This window comes from Carassius auratus, chromosome 26 (genome assembly GCF_003368295.1).
Source record: "Carassius auratus strain Wakin chromosome 26, ASM336829v1, whole genome shotgun sequence".
In the NCBI taxonomy this organism is placed as follows: domain Eukaryota; kingdom Metazoa; phylum Chordata; class Actinopteri; order Cypriniformes; family Cyprinidae; genus Carassius; species Carassius auratus.
Window position 1 is genome coordinate 14,060,803 of NC_039268.1, and position 21,684 is coordinate 14,082,486.

Sequence of the window (21,684 nt, forward strand, 5' to 3'; positions counted from 1 at the left end):
TTCACAATTGTAATGCTACAAATGCAACATCAACTATGTGGAGTGTTGTCAAACAGTAGCTATGTCACCAAAGTACTGCAGATTTAAATTATCTGATTTTGTTTGGTCGATAATCATTGGACTTTTATATTGACAGCATAGGGACTTTTACTTTAACTAGTCCTGTGCAACAATTAATTAGAAATGCATCAATCCAATACTCGGGATCGGTATCGGCTCATTTTCTGCGGATCGGGTATCAATCAGACGAGACCGATCCAAATCGTATACTGTGCGTATACTATTTTGTGTTTTTGTTGAGCTCCACGAAAGGCACAAACATTTTATAAAGCACCAAAATGTTTTTGTAATAATATAATCTCCATAATCATCGGGATGAAGGAGGCGGGAACCGGCGGACAATCCAAATGAAACTTTAATATTTCAAAATAAACACAAAACAGCGCATCAGCCCCTCACAGACGACCGATGCGTGAAAATAAAAGCAAACACAACTAAAAACCCAGGCCTGGTCCTCTCTCGTCCTTCACTATCGTCGCTCCAGTTTTATATCCTTCCATCTCCTACGTGGGACTCGAGACCGGCGGTGGGTCGCAGGTGTCGCTGATTTCCCAACCATTCCGCCAGCCTCACTCCTTGTTCCCACGTCCCACGTCCCTCGGCCCCGCCCCACTCGTCACAGTCATCAAAAACATATTTCAAGTGCTCTAAAGCTGTTTCATAGTTCAACGTGAGGTACAGATTAATATTGAAGTCATTAAATTCAAGTTCACATAATCTCTTCTCTCTGCTGCGGCTGTCTGTCATCCTCCATTCAGCAATCAAACTGCGTGTTGCATTCGGTTACAGTCAAAACGATGAAACAGTAACAGAGGTTTATAACTGTTCAAAGAAAAGGCTCATTAAACTAATGCACAAATTTAACAGACTACGTATCTACCTCTTCCCTTTGTAGTGCTGTCTGGTTCGCGAATGAATCATTCGATTTAACCGGTTCTTCTTAGTGAACCAGTTGAACCGGTTCACCAAATAGGACTGAATCGTTTGAACCGGTTCGCGTCTCCAGTAAGCATTAATCCACAATATATTTACTTTTTTAAGGTGGCCAACACTCCCTCTGAGTTAAAATAAACCATGGAGTAATTAATTTACTCATCCAGGACACTGACTGAACTGCTGTAAAGAGAGAACTGAAGATGAACACGAGCCGAGCAGCTTTCTAAGCAGACTCGGAGGGCTGCGCAGGCTGTGCAGTTTGACAAACTCATCATTCTGTGGCGCCTTCAGTATTATAATATTTTCTGCGAAATCAGAGATTATTAATAGTCTTTCTTGTTTTATCCTATCTATGATATGTTGCTGCCTCTATTACTGTGCTATAGATTTAAAAGAAACATCTTTTAGATTTCTATATAAATGTATATACTGGTTTTTTCAATAATGTATTTTACAACAATACAAAGAGCAATGTGTAACATATTGTGTAAATAAGTGTGTAAATAAGATATTTCAGATATTCCCGTGTGCTCCTGAGTATTTTTGCTGCTGAATTATCTACCAACCTAGTTTAGGTTTACTTTTTTTTTATTGAATCCATCCTCTGCACTTCAGTAACTGTCTGGTTCAGCTCAGCTTCTAAATCTGACCTCAGAAGACTACAGAGGGTAGTCCGGACTGCTGAGCGAATCATCGGTTCAACTCTCCCTTCTATTCAAGAACTGTACTTATCCAGAGTGAGAAAAAGGGCTGTCAAAATCACTTTGGACCCCTCACATCCAGCACACTCCCTCTTTGAACTGTTGCCATCTGGTCGACGCTACAGAGCACTGAGCACTAGAACAACCAGACACAGGACCAGTTTCTTCCCTCAGGCAATCCATCTTATGAACAGCTGATAATAACGGCGAACACACTACACTTTATATTTATATACACATACACTTTATTTATCTAACACACATACTTAGTATACACTTACATTTTGCACATAATATATATGTACATACATAACTGCATTTTGTAATATACCTGCCTACAATTGTCATTTGTATATTGTCATTCACTATCTACTTATTTGTATTTTTTATTCTTTTATTATGTGTTTTATGTTCTGTCGCTGTCATTCTGTTGTACTGCGGAGCTTCTGTCACGAAAACAAATTCCTCGTATGTGTAAACATACCTGGCAATAAAGCTCATTCTGATTCTGATTATAATAATAATTTTGTAATCGTTTATGATTATATATTTTTTCATTTGTTATTTTTCATTAAAATGAAGTTGTGTATATGTAGTAGATTGTGATTAACACAAAAGAATGATGATCAGGTCAACACAGAGAAGTACAGAAATTCTTTATTGAATAAAAAAAAAACTGTGCTGTATCGGATTGGGATCGACAGATACTCAGAATTGTCAGTATCAGATCGGTTCTGAAAAAATGGTATTGTTGCATCCCTACAATTAATTGTGATTAATCGCATCCAAAATGCATAGCATATATAACGTGTGTGTGTGTGCACTGTGAATATTATGTAGGCCTACATATTTTTTTTTTACCTTAAACTGCATTAACACATTTCACTGTACCAATACACAAAATAATGTTCTTTTTAGCAACGTCATATGAACCCCTTATTGATTATATTGGCTAGTTACTGAAAACAACATTAAATGGAGTTTTCTCACTGCAGTTTCTCAGAAGCACAGAATGAGTAAATAACTGTTTGCACAGGAAACGTTCCTGGATTGCAACAGAGTAGAACAAAATGCAAAGCATTTCAACACTGTTTTTAAATGTTGAACTATGCTTAATTTAACTTCCATCTGAAAGCTTAATGCAATGCACCAACAGACCACCCTACAGAATGCAATGCCGACAAGCAACATGTGAGCAGGGGTACATGATACACTACACAGCTACATGTCTGCAGTCTGAATTACACTACTGCAACAAGAGCAATAACCTACACCTCCATTAAAAGTCTGGATATTAGGTGAATTTCACTTGGGCCAATAAAGATATACATTCACAGATCTGTTGAAAGCAGGTGTGTTTCTGCACTGTGCACCAGTCAGATGAACTTAAAGTAGGTCACAGGAATAAACAAGACTCACTATCAATCACCAGTGACTGTAACAGAGTGACATAACATGCTGCACTTGTGGGCCAAATGACATCATCACTAGGCTACATCACCTCCACTAATGAGGTCAGATGAGTGTCAGTTACTAATCTGACATAAAAAAATTGTTTAGGTTATATCACAGTCCACACTGTAAAGAGTGGTTACATGTAGCTTTAAAAGATAACCCTTAAAATTTTAGTTGGTGTAACAAATTATATTTACGCAGATTCAGCCATAACGCATGTCACATGACCATTCAATCAGGTACAACCATAGATATGTATAGTTAGATTTCCTATTATTTAGATGGTGGACTGACGAGTCTACGGTATTTGGAGTGGTTGAATGGGAATCTACATATCTAAAGCTAACAAATCTATGAGCAGGGTAGTGTAAACGATAGCCATAACCAGGGATCAAAATGAGGGGGATGACATCCTCCTGGTTGAAAGAAAAAATTACAAAAAACATCCCATTGGTAAAACCACCATACCCATGTATTATTTAAAACGTATCATGCAAATGAAATGTTAAAATTCTCTAAATTATTTATGATAATTCACAAACTGAATAGTGATGATTGAACTCGGTATGGTAACAAGCTGCTCCCAAGCGGAACCAAGTTTTCATCATTTTTAGCGCAAAATGGTTCAAGTGCAACTTTTGAAGTTCTTTTAAAAGAAGACAACAGAAAAGGCATGATTTTTCCTTGATCGTAATTTAAAGACATTCCCCGACATTATGTTATTGTGCTGTCTGTGTGATGGATTGAGAGCTGATAGTAGAGCTGACACTGAATCACCAACGGCAAAAAAAAAAAAAACGTCTTGGAGAGGCCAAAAGCATTCACTGCATGATGAAGCCTGTTAGAATACAGTTATAATGCCCTTATAATTGTACTTTTCTGAATATCTTCTAATATTTCTAATTTATATATCATATCTTCTAATATTTCATTTTATACAACAGTGCATAGCAGCAACATGGTGTTTCGTTCCATGAATGACGAATTGTGTGAACAAGTGATTCAAGAGTCCATTCAGATGGACTCATTTGTTGAGTTTCTAATTGAATCAGCCATTTTTACAATGGCTGACAAAAAACAATCGTCAAAACAATAAGAATTTCACAGACCTCAAACTTCTGAACTATACTGTAGATGTTTAATTTGTAGGGCTGGTCTGAATATTCAATGCTTTGGAGGGAAGGGCTGAACATATTCTCTAACACCATTTCTACACTGGACGCGAACGGCGCAGTGTGACGCGACAAAATCCAATATAACCTATTATCCTGTCCATCAGCTGCTTGATGAGGTACGTCGCAACAAATCCGTGACAGTAACCTTCTGCTGTGTTCCATTTATGACGTACTGACACAAATTTCAAATAATTTTCAATGGTCGCTTTGTCGCTTCCGGTGTAGATAGACTTTAGCTGTTGCGATGCGGCACGACACAACTGTCACGTCCAGTGCAGACACAGTGTAATACAGGCAGGAATCTCTGTGTATCTGTCTGCATTTTTTCGAGAACCGTTCATTCAATCAATTTCACGCATGGCAGGTGTGTTGCTGTGGACCCAAGTGAGTGCAGTGTCGCATTTTGGTGAAATATGGACACGCAACACGTTCAGAATGAATAAGCTTTTAATAAACTACTAATCAGCGCGAGCCATTGCACGCCTCACGCAGACAGGGCTTATATGCTCTGAGAATGGACACTGCAATAGTGATACAAAACACACAGGTCTGTTAAGAGCAATACTTTTAATATAGAAAAATTATTATTAGGCTGGGCTACTGTGTTTTTTTTTTATGACTGCCATATTCACAAGTATTTTCCAAGAATATTAGGCTAAGTGCACATTTTTATCATGTGTGAAATGAATGATTAACATGGCGGATAAAAGCAGCTCGTTTTTTTACACCAACAATATACTGTAGGCGTACTACTTACAGAACTCAGGTGATTTTTCAAACTTAATGTGTTGTTGTGGTAGGCCCGTTTCAAATCGCATATTTGGTACACTGACTTTGTCTTGTCCTCACTCAATTTAAGTTGCTCCCACACAACTGAGGTCTTTGGCATTTTTGTCTTCTCTTCCAGATGAACTGAATCATGACGTTAATGATGTTCACTCATGGCCGTTTAATATTCAAGCGTGAATGAGAACTGTTTTGCAGGGGATGCCATGTGTTTGAAAAACAAAAACAAAGAACATCCGAATCTCAGAATTGAAAATCGAATGCCAACCCACCGAACGTATATTCAAATAATCTGGTCTAGCCCTAGTTAATTGACAACATTTTTTTTTTTTTTTTACAATTTCAAAGTTCCTCCCTTAATCCATAATTCTTTGCAAAACATACACATTACAACTGAGACAGGCATGACATTTTGACTGATTACTAACTGTCGGAATATGAATAACTGCAGTAAATGATTTAATTGTTCCTTTAAGGCTATGTAAGCAAACACTGTACAGATTTAGAATGCCATTAATAATATTAAAATGACAATAATATAAAAAAAAATTCACTTTCAATTCACGTTTTTTTTTTTTTTTTTTACCATCCAACAAGAATTTTGTATCTTCTATAATTACATAATATTTACTTCTAAACCCGTAATCTGGTTTTTACTATGAACGTTTAAGATATTAAAGATAAAGTAATTTACCTCACTGTATCCACACGTTTGCTGGGACTAGTACAAACATTAACTGTACTAACTGAACACGTTAGCGCTGCCAGAGATCACCTTTGAACTCCAACCTGCTTTTCCAGTTCTGCAGACATGCTGAGACTCCTGTTAAATTCCACTATTTTAAATAGACAACAGCGACACACCTCCTTACAGAGAAAGGGAGATGATAAGCTCATAGAATGCAACAATGTGCCTATCCTGACAGGGCGCAAAAGATACCAATGCGCCATGACAGTTGCTCCACTAGCCACATCGTTTTGGTGTCACCGATCAATGTTAGTCATGTAATCGTTGTTTCAGGAAAAGACAGGTGCCAGGATGGCTCTCCACCCATGTGTTTAGAGATGACAGGAAAACTTGATCTATTATAATAAGTCACAGAGTAAACCTAGCCAGTTTTACAACCATTGTCAAAGCACATCAGGGCGGTGACCAGAGAAATACAGGCAACTATATTGAAACTGTAATGAGCCTGAACATTCGTGAAGAATGTGCACATAACACATTGCTAATGATGTGAGATCTTCAAAACTAATCCAAAGACATCAAGACAAAAGCTACAAGAAACACCCAGAATCAGGTTTAGTTTTGGTGATTTGAGCCTCAGCCTCTTAATAAACAGCAGGATGGTGAACAGTCTATTACCTCCAAGAAATCTGGAAAAACCTGGACAAAATAACCAGAACAAAGTCTAAAACCTGCTGAACTCAGTTACTCCTGCAGTAGATGTAGGATAAGTTTGAGGCCACAGGGACCCTGAAGTGGCAGTGACACCCACCTGCCTAGAGACACTTCTAAGCTGAATTAACCCGATTTCCCACTTCGTCTCTTAATCACTTAAGCGCATAAGCATCCTGAAAGTGTGCAAAGAGTCAGAGCCAAGAAACAGAGTAAGTGCATTTTCCACTGGGACAAAAGATGTTGTATTATGAGCTTTAGCAAAGGTATATCAGCTGCTTGGAGAATGACAAAAGAAATATGTCTTAATATTGGACTCCTACTGTATAACAACTGAATGGAGATTCTCTACTGAAAGATCTCAACAGACAAGCACTAGGTGTAGTCGCCCTCGGTGCTTTGGTGTGGAGAAAAAGATTTTAGCCTCCTCAGCAACTAATGCCTGCCTCACCTTAATCAGATCTGCAATATCTAGTCATCTATACTAGCAGGATGGCATCTGGAGGTCTCCAGCAGCTCGCAACCCCATGAAGTGGACAGGGTTATTTCTGTCCCATTGCCAATCTCAGTCAGAGCTACTGCCAATGGGATCAAAGCTAAGACCCTACTGACCCCTTAATACACTGAGTGATCCATGTGACCCTTCACCTTGGCTCATTAGATGCATCTATATTAGTCGAGTCTGAACTTAAATGTCACTTTGAACTAGTTATGCCACAGTTTCTCAATATAATATTGAACTGCTTGGTACACATCTACGGTTCAATACTTGTGAATTGCTATTTTTGGGTTTCGCTTTTTAAATAACTTCCAGGTTTTATTTCACTCTGAATTGCCTCTGTTTGTGTGCACGTGAGTTCACATGCTGACATGAGAAAACAAGAAAATATTCTGCTGTGAGGGCTGCTTGATTAATCGAATGCGATTGCCATGCACATCTTATCAGTGAAGCCGGTTCTGTGATTAATAGTAAATCTCCATCCCCTGCTTTCAGATGGAGCAGCAGTTACTACACAGAGCTGTGCAAAAAAAAAAAAAAAAACTATGAACTATGGCTCTGTGAAGTAAATGCTGCTCCACCTGAAAGCATGTGAAAATACCACATTTAATAACATGTTTTTACTCAAAACCAAACTAACTTCATAACGTCAGTCGAGTGTTTGAAATAAATCCTTCTGTTAGATGATCTGGCTTCTTATACAGAATAAGGCATGCAACATATTTCATAGTATTCATAGTATTCAAAGTATTCTTATAAAGACTATGTCAATTAGCACTGCATTATAGATAAACCTTATTATAATGATAATTATAATAAGAAATTAGATAAACATAAGCATTTAAATATTCTGTTTATTCAGCAACCACTATAGGGATTTCCTGGGTGTCTTCTGCTAGGAATAGTAATAATAATTCAGTGCGAAAGTGCTGTTTGGCCTTCGGATGGAGATTCACTACTGATCACAGAACTGTGTTTCATTGAAAGATACGCATGACAATCACAGCTTCTGCATAATCATTTTGATTTATCGTGCAGCCTTATCTGCTGTAATGTCTTGCAATGAGAAGCGTTTCTAGACGTGTTGTCCAACAGGAGAGAACATCGTAACATGGTTTTATTCTATAGCATCGTCAAATGTTTGAAATAACTGCGTTTTTTAACCATGGTTAAAACTACATAAGAGCATGAGGAGTTATGTATTGACCCGTGGGCTAACTGTATTGTTGTAGACCTATTTTGAACTTGACAGACTCCAGAAGATTTGCTTTAGACACCAAGAAATTATGTGATAATGTTAAATTAAAACTAAAAACCTACTGAGCTGGACATAGAAACATTTTAAAGTCAGCAAGAAATTTCATCCTAATCTATTTTCTAAAAGTCTGATATTCTGGGTTTGAAACTAACAACCACCAAGTGTAGGTGAAAATTAACCGTGGTGGGAGTTGTCAATATTAGTAAAAAAAAAAAAAAATCAGAGAAGTGCCACAAATTTGTAATTATTTTTAAGTATTTTTAAGTATTGTGGCTTCATATGAAATCAATATAAATTCATATGAATTGACAAAATTATAATATAGATCATTTCTCTTTCTATTTGCACTAAGAAACAACTTAATTTAACTCATGACATTTTTCTTTATTCCTAAAATGAACTTTTGCCTGTATAGTGATTACATTCACTGTTTTGGACTACCATCTGAAGCTTTTGAAACTGCCAGCAACATTTCAAATTAGAAATGAAAGAAAAGCTGTTTTATAAGGGAAGTCACACAGAGTTTTGTATTGATCTCTATTATTTTATTTCAAACAATGACTGGACGTCATAAAACCATTCAGTGATCCAGAATAAGGCTTCAATAATTGTTGAGTTTCAATAAAACTTGAAAAGTGATTTTGATAATCTGGTTCATTTCTGAAATTTTATTTTTGTTTTGGCTAAAAGAAGTTTGAATGGCTGATAACTTTATTTTAGTAGTGAGTGAAAAAGAATTTTTTTACAACCTGATTATTATTGATTGATTCTATTGTAAATAAAACTTCGACCTGAAATAATAATCTCAATATCCAATCAACAACTCTCAGGTAGAATCAACTCACACCTGACATTTTTTTGTTCTTTTTTGATAACCTGTTACACTTTGATGTACTGTATGTAAAAACATAAGAAGTCACTACTTCTTTGCTGCTTTAAGTTATCATACATGCACTTCCATGCAAACTAAATCTTAAATAAAGTCTTAACTTAAAAAAAAATTCATTTCATTCAATAGAATTAAAAATGGATTATTTAGGTGTACTACAACAATGCACCACTAGTTCAGCAACAAGGTAGCTACAACTTGAACTGAATTTGATTTCAGAATTGAATTGATTTCTAAAGTGCTGTTTCTAAGAAGAGCATTCCAGAAAAGTCCTTAAAATTTCATGATGGTAACGATGCTTTATTATAAAATAATAAAATAAAATAAAAACCTGCTCAGATTTACTTAAGATTTTATCAATGTCTGCATGTGTCCTGCAAATTGGTTTTCTGAAATTGTTGCTCTTAAACCAGCAATTACTGTCAACATGGTTTTAATTCTGAAGCCCCCTGGTGTTATTTCTTTACTGAATACGAAAGCGCCAGAAATAGAATCAGTGCCTCTCTTCACATTGCAGAGGTACACCTGGACATCGCTTGCCACATTAACATTCAACATGCACGGTTTTACCACAGCAGAATCCTGCTGCCCCCAGTGCCTAATCCATTAGCATTCTGCATAGCTCAGTCAATTATTTAGGAGTTATGCTTTGTGTATTAGCATTCTGATGCCCTCTACAGCACAAATTAATGTTTAAGAGTAAACAGCATTAATTAGCATAATTGACAAAGTGACTACATGCAATGCATTAGCTATTTGTAAAATACAACACAGCAGGATTTGTGGCTACCCAAGACAGAGAAACAGCAGGTTTTGCTAATTCAGTTCTACATTTTGTGTTCCACAGAAGAAAGTCATTGATTTTTAGAATGATTTGAGGGTGAGTAAATTGTGCAGATTTTTTCCTCCGAACAAACACCAACATTTCAAAAGATTGATGTTGGATTTACAATGTTGCAAAACACAACGGTCATCACACTGCCCCATCAAACACTGTCAGGCTTATCAAACTAACCAGGTTTGTTAGGAACCATGGGTATGTTTGTGAATCATAGGAATAGATACAGAGATTGTGCATCTATCGACTTTCAGCCAAGTCACAAAACAAAGGAGTGGTCATTTTAACCTAAAGAACCTGTTTTACACTTTCACTTAGAGGTAAATAAGAAATCTCAGCATTCCCATTTGCTCCGAGAGTGAAAGAAAAAACCTATTGCATTCCCCCCAACCCTACAGAGGATAATTGACTGGAATAATGGATGCATGGATGGTTCCTGGAGCTCAAACAGTAAAACATGGGTTTGATTCCCAGGGAATGCATGAATAGATAAAATGTATACCTTGAATGCAAAATAATCTTTTGATAAAAATGCAAAATGCATGTAAATATCCTGCATTGAACTAACCTTATCTGTGTATACATGACTAGTGCATGTGTGAGTATAGACTTACGTCAGTCTTAGCTTGTGTAAACACTTAATAATGCATGACTATTTCTGCGTAACATTATGCAGTTTTTAGGAGAAAATCAATAAGACTTGACATATCAATAAGGGCATGTAACAGAGAAGAATATTTAAACATTAATGAATCAGCAAACCCTGTGAGGCTTGAATAGAGATACACAGGAACCAACTGTGAGAGAAAGGAGTAACAACAAAGGCTCTAATCACTGCCCGCTGCTGGAAAAATAAGACCTTTAAATCAGTACTCGACCAATAAAAGTGTCAGGACTAATATATGTATCATACCGTAGATAAAGACAAAAAACTAAATTAAAGATAACACAAATCCTTCTACGGCATTTCCTACGGGGCAGAGACCTCCTTGCAGGCACTTTAAATGTCATATGTGCCTCCCCCCATGGATGCCCTGCCAATTATATCTCGCTTGGAATGCACTGAAGATGTATGTGATGCAAATGAGATTTAAGGACTCACATCCATATTTCAATGTGTGAGAGGCATACTTGCTGCATAAATATACTAGACAAGGCTGATTTGCATATGTATGAGTTTCCCCACCCTCACTGTCTCATAACAAGAAGAGAGAGAAACTCGAAAAACACACACGACTCTCAGTAGGACAAAGGAGCAGAACTACTGATACCTGAACTACCGGTCAAAAGTTTGAAATCATTCCCATTTTTTCATGTTTCTAAAAGTCTCTTATTTTCACCAAGGCTGTATTTATCTGATCAAAACCGCAGCAAAAAATGGTAATATTGTCTTAGAATATCTCCATTAGAAAGATCTGTTTTATAATAAATTCCCACAATGCAAAGCTGAATTTTCAGCACCATTACTCCAGTCTTTTCAGTGTCACATGATCCTTCAGAAATCACTCTAGTATGCTGATTTGCTGCACAAGAAAAACTTCTCATTATTAACAATGCTGAAAACAGTTGTGCTACTTCAGAATTTTGTGAAAAACTGCAAAATATTTTTTTCAGGATTCTTTCATGAATAGAAAGTTCAGAAGAACAGCATTTATCCATGCGTTATTAAAAGGAAGTTTATTTTCTCTTACTTACCCAAAACATTTAAATGGTATACTGCAATGTTTCTTGAGCAGCAAATCAGCATATTAGAATGATTTCTGAAGAAAAATGTGACACTGAAGACTGAAGTAATGATGCTGAAAATTCAGCTTTGCATCCCAGCATTAAATTACATTTTAAAACATAAAAAATAAATAAAAAAAAGTTTTGATTTGTATTGAATGATACCTTTGCCCAACTTGGCGCGGATGTTCCAGTGATCATGAAGACTGACGGGACAAAACAGTTTTAGAAAGTGTGAGAGTTCTAGATCGTCATTGTTACAGGCATCTCAGATTTGCTCCAAACAGCTACTCATTCATTACTACTCAAGTCTATACCAAGATTCCTCCTTAGATATGAAAAAAAAAAATCCAAAAATTGTGCCATCAACGCTCTGCGTTCCAGACACTTGCTTTGTCAAACCCCACGTATAGAAGTAATTCATGCATGGTGTATTCCCTCACCAGGACACAACTGGAGTCTGAGCCAAGCAGCGCTCTACCAGACACGTCATCCTTTAATCTGAGGAGATTGGGATTATTAGACACAGGCGAGGCCTTTATTAAGTGTGGTTACACCCCCTGCCCCCAAACATGCACACATACACATACTCTGCTCACTCCAATCCTCCAGAAGGGGTTAAAAGAGACAATTCCAGCATGTACACTATCCATAGACATGGTCAAATTTATAATACTTGTTCATGTTTTATGCAGCTAAAAATTCTATGATGTGTATGTGTGTCAGAGTTGACCGTAATGGAAGCAGTTACAGACTAATTACCAATCCACTGCCGTGTGCTTTAATAATATATGTCAAACAGATCTAACCTGGCCATCAGATCACTGACTATCACGTGATTCACAAGAAGCTGAAGAAGCATTATCTTCATCACAACCTGATCCTCATCCTCTGAGCCAGTGTGTGTGTGTGTGTGTGTGTGTATCCATATCCTGTAGCTCAGCATCTAAAGAGCTGACCTAGTGTGTTTAGAAATATGTTACTATATTTCTTAAAGAGACTTGTTTCTGCAAACATTACTATGGTAATATATTTGATGTTTTATTTAAGTTTCGTTTTGGAGGTCAGATGAACAACAACTAATCAGTGATGGTGTGTGGGTGTTTTTTTGTTTTTTGTTCGTTTGTTTGTTTTTTTGAAGAAAGATTGATTGGAGGAAGATTTATGAACCGTTTTGCTTAATTGGAAAGAGTGACTTGAAGCAAGACTTAAGTAAATAGTAAGAGATTCAGACATTTATTCATTTTCAGTATTTATCTGTTTTAATGAATTAGGTTAGTGAATGATTCCTGATTTTTTTTTTTTTTAGCAAATTATAAGTCATAAGCTTTTGTTTCAAAATACAAAAATACAATACAATAGAAATATACGTTTTTCCATGGTACACTGTATTTTTATCACATAAAAAAAAAAAAAAAAATTCTGATACAATTTCTTTTCTCATGCCATTGTAGATTCAGAGTGCCAGAGTAAAATGAGTGACTCTTCTAATATGATTGCGTCACAGTCTCATACTGCAACAGAACAGGCTACAAGCAGACACTTCCAGAATATCATACAAATGCACATGCACATACATACATTTGGTTAGACTGGCTCACTTTACAAAACCACAATTCAGAGATGAGGTAGCTGGGAATGGTGAATTGGTTCTTGTTAAGAAAATACCGAAAATTGTTAGAAATACTAGAATTAATGCTGGAATTCTTCAGTCAATGCAAACAGAAGGCTAAAATACTTGTATACTGTAATAGTTCTTCAGCAGTAGTGCAGTGCCACTATACTGCACCTTCAGTTCAGGATAGAAGAAAGAATAATGTCCTGCATCCAATAAAAAAAAATAAAAAAACTACAATCTGTGCAGCCTGATTTCTGAACAGTAACTGCAGGACAACCACAAAACGTAATACAGCAATGATGCTTACACGTTATGCACAGTAGCTGTATTATGATTGACAATAAAGGAACAGTTTACCTCAAAAAAATTCTGTCATCATTTACTCACCTTTGTGTTGTGCCAAACCTGTATTACCAGTATTCTTCAAAATATCTTCTTTTGTGTTCAACGAAAAAAACGTACACAAGGTTTGGAATGAGGTGAACTATATAGCAGGAAACTTTAAATTCCACTATTTAAAAAAAATAGATCAATAAATAAATACTCTCCCACGCAGTGAAGCAAAGTTATCCAGCACTGACATCACTGTTCTCACTTCTGGGAGTGGTAAATATAACTAAAGCATAGCTTCCACCTTTCTAATGTCAACTCTGAAATACTGGCAAGCAGCGAACCGTGTTACTCAGTATCCTTGTCACAGGGCAACTGATCAGTGGGTGACTGACCTGCAAGTTCACACCTCCATTCACAGGTGGATTTGAGAAAATAAAACACTGCAAATTGCAATTAGATGAATGCCTTGAAGAGCTAAGATTTAATGTTAATGGCTGTTCTTGACTACTTTATGACATGCAAGTCATCATTTGTCACTCAACGGTAACTGTGTAATGTATACTCAAGGCTTGTCAGTCAGTGTAAATAATGACTGATTGTTGTTCGTATGACAAGTGCAGGTAATATACGCGATATGCAATATGTATGTGTGAGTTTTTGGTTTGAATTAAAAAAAAACTTCTGTCTCTCACACTCACTCAGATTTTATTGAACACATCCTATTAAACGTTCACCCATTCACAGTGATCAAACATGTTTGTTTGTTCTTTTTTTAACTGGCTGACAGCCAATCTGATTAATCAGTGCTGAATCTGCCATTTTTCGTCTGACAAACAAACCAACCCGAAGGGTAGATTAACATTGTTGAACTTGAACCTCAAAATATTGTGTATTAACATCGTTCCAAGGTTAAAACAGGATACCTTCTGCTGTTCATTCATGTTTAATTCACGCTTGAACTACTAAAGTGGAAAAGATGATCAGTACACGTGCTGCTTTAAGAGACACTACAGTGATACAGTTTAATATTGAGCCACAATACGGTTGAATTTGTTAAATAAAAGGTTAAACTGCTAACAGTTATTCAGAAAAGCCCTCCAGGTCCTGCACATTCTTTGGTTTTCCAGCATCTTCTGCATATCTGAGCTGTTTTTGAAGAGCGACTGTATTATTTTGACATCTATCTTTTCACACTGAGGCTACAAACATTCACTCACACACGCACACACACACATACACACACACACACGCACAGGAAGAACACAATTCATTAGAGTAAACATTCTGAACATGATGATGTGTATTTTTTATTTATTTTACATTAGTATTTTTAGTAGTTCTTTTGGATATAAGTATAAATTCACACTGAACTCATCTTTGCGTGTCTTAAACATGCTACCTAACCTGTTGAACAGTTGACACCCATCAGCAAACAGGGAGTGTTCCTCTCGCTCTGCTTTCACAGCACGTTATTATTTCTGCTTCACAACCTTTCTCACAGTACTTATAGATCACAATTTTCCCAGTAAATTCCCTCTTTTGTGCGCTGGTCTCAGTGGGCTATTGTGTTGCTCTAGACTCACACACTCCATCCATAACAAAAGCCCAGCCGACCTGCCTATACCTCCACACTCTCCAGCTATGGGGTTACCATGGCAACTCCTGCACCATTCCCAAGTCATCAGCATCGACTCAGCCTTGGAAAAGTATGGGGCAAAAGCATTGAATGTGATCAAGTCACTGCGTGTGAGTGTGTGCGTGTTTAAAGAGAAAGACAGATGGATACAGAAACAATGAACTATAACTGCCATGCAAAATATCCAGAAACAGCCATGAGAGGTGTTAATGGATGTGGGCAATGAGAAGAAAAGAGTCAGAGAAAGGATGAATGGAGATGGGTTTTTATCCGCGTAATCTCTTAATACTGTCTGTACTCCCTCTACTGGTGTACTGAGTTCAGATCAGATACTGTACTCAGGCATAGCGTATCAGTCAATGCGGAAACACAAGTTACCTTCAATTGCCATTTGACTTTCAGATTCTGAAATTTTCTAATTACACAGGATAGAAAAAATAAATTTCATAAAATAACTTTCCTGAAAAACCTTTAGTACACAGTATATTGCATATCTTCTGTAATCTGATATATACATAGCGAGAGAGAGATTATTTTTTCATTTTTTTCATATTCCATGTTCAAATGTGAGTATCAAATATCAGTGTATTGCACTGCATTATATGATTTTAAAACTACTGTTGTGATCATAAAACTAGACATTAAAATCATCTTACTAAGACAGTTTTGAGAGATAGATAGATTTGCATTACATGCCATCACAGTTTCATTTTACTTTTGGCAATATGAATAGCATCCGCACAAAACATATTTTTTGCTTCGTTTTTATAATATCATACTATATGAGCAATAAATGCCTTATGTATCAAATATGATGCTCAAAGGGACTTTATATATATATATATATATATATTTTTTTTTTTTTTTTTTTATTAACAGGATTGTGACAATTGGGTTTTACATACTGTACCAGAATGGAGCTAAACTGCTATTAGTTGACATCAGCAGCAGGGCTAAATACAGATTTGAATGGAATTCACAAGAACTCGATGAGCTTTTGTTCTTTTTTGGAGTGTGGGCGTGGTTATATTTCTGTAGTAATGACCATTTTGCCTACATAATGTAAAGGAAATTCCCTTTTCTACTAATGCTGAAAATTAAACAGTGAAGCGTTTCAAACTAGTACAAACTGGTAAATCATCTCAAGAGTCTCACGTCAGGCTTTCATCACATTTTCGATTCACAAAAAAGAAAACGATTCTAGAAAAGCATACAGATTCAGCATCACCACAATGAACCAAGTGCAAAACAGGGAATCTTTGTTCTAGTTTGTACATTACAAAAAATAATTTGAAAATTTAAAAGCAAGTTTCAAACTAAGCAGCAGTGTGAGTCAGTTTAACAGAACGCAGTGAAATCTGCAGGACGGGAAGTGCTGCACGCACACTTTTCACACGGCAACTGAAAGCCGTCAAGAGTAAAATATCAATCTTGGGATTCAGAGAATCCTGAGGAGTGCTCACATGAATATCACAGATACTCTGAAAATTGATATTTTTACCCAGCCCTAATTAAGAGAAAAAAGAAACAATTATTATTACAAGTTATTACATGCAAGTAAAAAAAAATGAATATGAAAAAAATCCATAAATCTGTCGCAATAAGACATGGAACATGTTAATGTTCATGAATCAGTTAATCAGTTTAACAATTAAATCCACACATGTGTTGGTTGCAAAAAAAGTATAAACACTTCTGCCATGATGATACAGTAATAGGCCATATATATATTACAGTATTACATTTTATATTTTAACATGCTATTAAAAAAAATACATTTTCTTACTCTGTAGGCCTATTTCGGTTCTAATCATGATACCTACAGTACATTCAACATGTGTTCTGTGACAGGATTCCTGTGCATCAGATGACACAGGGTGACAGAACCGAAGTCCTGTTCATAGTGTGGCATCTGATCTGCTCGGCTCTGGTTACACACACACACACATACACAAGCCGGGTTACTTGGCCCACTTCCACTGACTGCAGTAGCACTGTCTTTGTACTACCGTATCTCTCTATGCAGTTTCAATCAAAAGAAATGTAAAAAAAAAAAGCACTTGAGCACAAACACATACAGAAATCAATGACCCTCCTCAGAAACACCTATTTTTTTTTTCTGCCACTTTGAAAAGCAGTTATTCTTTATGAAATGAATGATATCATTTTCATTTTACATTTCAGCTTTCAAAAAGTTTAAGAAAGAAGTGTAGAAAGAACTGGCCACAGTTATATTTTAACTTGGTCCAAACAACAATCAAAATGCAAAAGAATTTGATGCACAAATAAACACATCCGTTTAATTACATTATTCAAATCGTATTTTTAAAGAATTAAAGAACTAGAACCTCCAAGAATTTTGAGACCTATAATAAAACTTTTTAAACAATCATAAACAGCTTCACAATAATAATTAGAATACTACCTTAAGATACACATTTCTTTATCAAATTCTTTGCAGGCCACTATATCTTTGTGAAGCTGTAAATTATCATTTAAATTGCATTTTAATTCTCTCTTCCCTTATATCCTTCTGTTCCCTTATCTGTTCCCCTAAATTTAAATTAACAATATTTGTAAACATATCATAAACTTACAAACAAAAATCTTTTCTCTATATTTCAATCTTAAAGTTTCAACACAACTCCACTAAGAAACACAAACACCCTTTTTAGTATTTGTGTTAGATGTGAACATTCAGACAGATAACAGTATGAACAACGAATAAATTACTTCTGAATCAACAGCTGATATAACATCAGACTAAAGGACCTGTTTTGTAAATTTCTTTGTAATGCTGAGCTCAGTTGTTGTATAAATGTTTCCCAATCATTAACGATTGCAATCATTACAAAAAGTGATGACCTGCAATTGTTATCAGCTATTTCTACTTGATTTAACCTGAACTTTTTCATTTTGTTGCTATAAATTAATGTAGCCAATTGAGGTTGATTCAGTGATGATAAATATGATTTTGTCTTGAATAAAACCAGTTAATAGAGATGTTACCAATTTTAGGTTTACCATGTTTCCCGTGTATTGATCTAGTTTGTTATCTGAATCTGACACCTGATCTGTTTTCCTTTAAGGTCAATTGGAATATTTAAATAATGATTTCTGAGCAGTTATCTTCTTTAAGTAATCACGTCGTAAACAAAGTAAATGTTTTTGAATATTTGAGAACATATAATTATCAAATACATAAACCTGATAATGTTTGAAATAAAAAAAAAAAACTTTTATATAGTTTATTAATAATGTGATAATTATCACTTGAAAAGCTGAGTGGCTCCTAGGTGAATAAACCAATATTGACCACTTTTTTAAAGTTTTGATTTGTTTGATTTTATTCTCAAAGCACTGAGCATTTTTAGGAAATCACAATCATTTGCCAAAAACCACAGTGGTAGATGTTATGCACCGTTTGTGAATAGGTATAATAAGCTTATAAAGTGCCTAATACATAGCAAAAGTAACAAACTAATTCAAAAATGATTTAAAAACAGCTACTGCAACTAAAAGTGGACCACACTATGTACAACAATGCATATACAAATAACTCAACTGTGTACAGTGTGTGCTTTAGTGGGTTTTGATAAGTGGGTTATTTGCTCCACATCCCACCTCAAATGGTGGTTTCTATTAATACACGCTAATGCTTACATGATGTGTTCTTCACTCCTTACGAACATGTGAATCTAATATTTCCTTCTCACACTGATGGAATGCTTTAATCTAGAACTTGTCCAATTTCATGTGAATGTTCTCAAAATGTTTTTATTTATTTAAATACAATTAGTTACAAAAACTTTTTAATTAGCTTGTCTATTTGAGTTCTGCACTTAAGACTGACACTAAAAACTGAACTACCACAATATTCATTGTGAATTGTGAATATTCATTCATGTTTTTTGAAGACTGTTAAATTTGTGATTTTGTCCCCACCTATATCAGATGTTTTATTTAGTCAAAAAATATTTACCATGAACCAACTCACATGCATTCATTTATAACAACAAAACTCATTTTTGTGGGTTTCTATTTTCTATCAGCAGGTAGGAGTGGCTCTTTAAGACAACTACTGCAAGTCATATCCTTGATAAAAAGCTTTTCTGTAAACAAATAAAATAAGAATTATATATGTCTGTGTAGAAACACGTGTGCTATAAACTAGAGGATGGCTGCATAGGAGCAAAGTAAATCTGATCACGTGGTTGTGCACACATGTAGTTAACTATGTAGTGACCTCTAAATGTTATTCAAACACTTCTGCATGTGTTTGAATATATATAATCTGATTTACATTAGCTGTAATCTAAAAAACAGTTATTTTTTTAATTCACTGTGATACTCTTTTTAAAAGAGTATTGTCCTAAATTACTATATTCCGAGGCCTACACAAAGAAGTTCAAGTCTATATCAGATTTTTCCATAAACTCGTTCTCATATAATAACAGCAGACAGCCATAAATCAACAAAAAATACCCCACCTATTACAAATCATAATACGAATGATTAAAATAACAATTAAAACAACTTTAAAAATCTATTGCGACGTAACGTTTAAAGCTAACTTAGCAGATATTAAACTAAACTGAAGAATCCCAAAAAGAAGAAAGTTACAGACATAAACACGTAAATACACACTGACAGAAATGTGGTGACTTTATGCTAAGTGTATGCTACAGGAACATAATCCGCACAACGTGGTATTATTATTCATTCGCGTTTGTGTGTGTGTGTGTGTGTGTGTGTGTGTTCTGACACAATGGACAAAAGCACTCGACCTAAACAGGAAGTTTGGCTGTGGCATTTTAACAACCTTTTCAAGCCCTGTGTTATTAAAAGAACACACAGCTTAGCATGTAGATGTTATGTATGCGGTATTGTAATGCTAATTCTTTAGTGCCGATTATTATTATTTTTAACTAAATTGAAAGGGGGGAAAAATTATTTCTTGTTTGGTCGACTGAGCAAAACAACATTTCCCGTTACATAATAACAACTTTGGATCTAAACAAGTGCGAGGCCCACGCGAGCATTCAAAACAACTCTAAAAGCACAGTGGGACCCGACAAGCAAGAAATTAACCAGTCAAATATGAAAGCAGAAAAATGTACCTTAAGTTTCTGGGAAGCCCTGAACACCTTCCTGTGCAATTCCCTGAGAAATCAGGAGAATAGAAAACTCAACAGTCGTGAAAAAAGGCCATAAACATACATATAAATATATATTTATTTCCCAACGTCGAAATGTCAGCGTGGTTTACAATATTCCATACACGTCTAGTTCAAATGATACAAATATATGAACGTTTTCTGTTCACAAAAAATTTAAAAACAATTGTTACAAAAGCCACCATCTCCAATAGGCTACTTGGATGTATAATTCTGGAAAACAGGCGCAAAATAAACAAGGGTGCCAGCCTAAACAAAACTGTTCCCTCCCACTTAAACTAACTCATCTGGACGTCTTTACTCTTTACATTAAAGTGGACTTTAAACCGTGGTTGCTTATTAAAGTGACTTACTATTTACAGCCTGTTGATCTGCGACATTAAATTGAATGTATTCTTGTATCAAGGCTGCGTTAACTGAAAGGATCCATGCAATCACACACCCCTCACCCCGAACTATATTATCATCTCTTTTCTTCAACCCCACTGACCCTAATCACAATCCACCTCGTAGAAACATACTCAGATGTTGCACCAACTTGGTAAATGCAAAAACATACCGTTTCGTCTTGTGAAGTCTTTCAAATAAATTCACCAAGATATTACAGAAAATTAATTCTGCGGGAAATCCGCGAAATGCACCACCCGGCGGAAATAGCCAAACTTCATCGTATGATCAAAATAAACCCATTCCTCGTGGATATAGATCACTGAAAAGCTAGAAAAGAACTTGTTCGCTTATATATTCACGTGGTTAATAAGATTTTCGCGTCGTTTCGCGGTAGGAGAGGAGTGGCTGTGTTCCCGATGGTACATGGACTCTGTCCAATCAGAACTATTGTCCTTCTTCACCGTGCTCTACTTCACAGCGCCTCCCCATTTTACGATATTATAGATGAAACTGAAACTCTTAGCTAGAGCAATGGAATTAGCCTTAAGTGTTTTTTATTGAAACTTTTTTAAATGAAACTCTTATTATTATTATTATTATTATTATTATTATTATTATTATTAGAGTATGTGTATTTAAGAAAAAGCCAGCTTGTGACACTACAAAAATATTTATTTATCTGCTGTCAAACAACTGTAACTTAAAATATAATATCAGCACTTAATGACAATGGCTTCCTTTTTTATGCATACAAATAGTTACATAAATTACATTTTGTGACTGTTTTATGTTAAAATACAGCGTAAAAT

General features: G+C 35.6%; 1 protein-coding gene across 4 annotated transcripts in view; it reads right to left on the reverse strand.

The window, feature by feature from the left end:
* Positions 1-21,315, reverse strand: part of igf2bp2b (insulin-like growth factor 2 mRNA binding protein 2b) — a 36,852-nt gene extending 15,537 nt beyond the window's left edge. For 2 of the 4 annotated variants that reach the window (XM_026204352.1, XM_026204347.1), the window contains exons 1-2: positions 21,045-21,315; positions 20,429-20,471 (exon numbers count right to left, since the gene is read on the reverse strand). The gene's annotated coding sequence lies outside the window, so the exon portion shown is untranslated. Of the gene's footprint in view, positions 1-5,807; positions 7,499-20,428; positions 20,472-21,044 lie in introns of those variants that run through there. The other 2 variants (XM_026204350.1, XM_026204348.1) reach the window with 2 other exon arrangements.
* Positions 21,316-21,684: the final 369 nt, after the last annotated feature.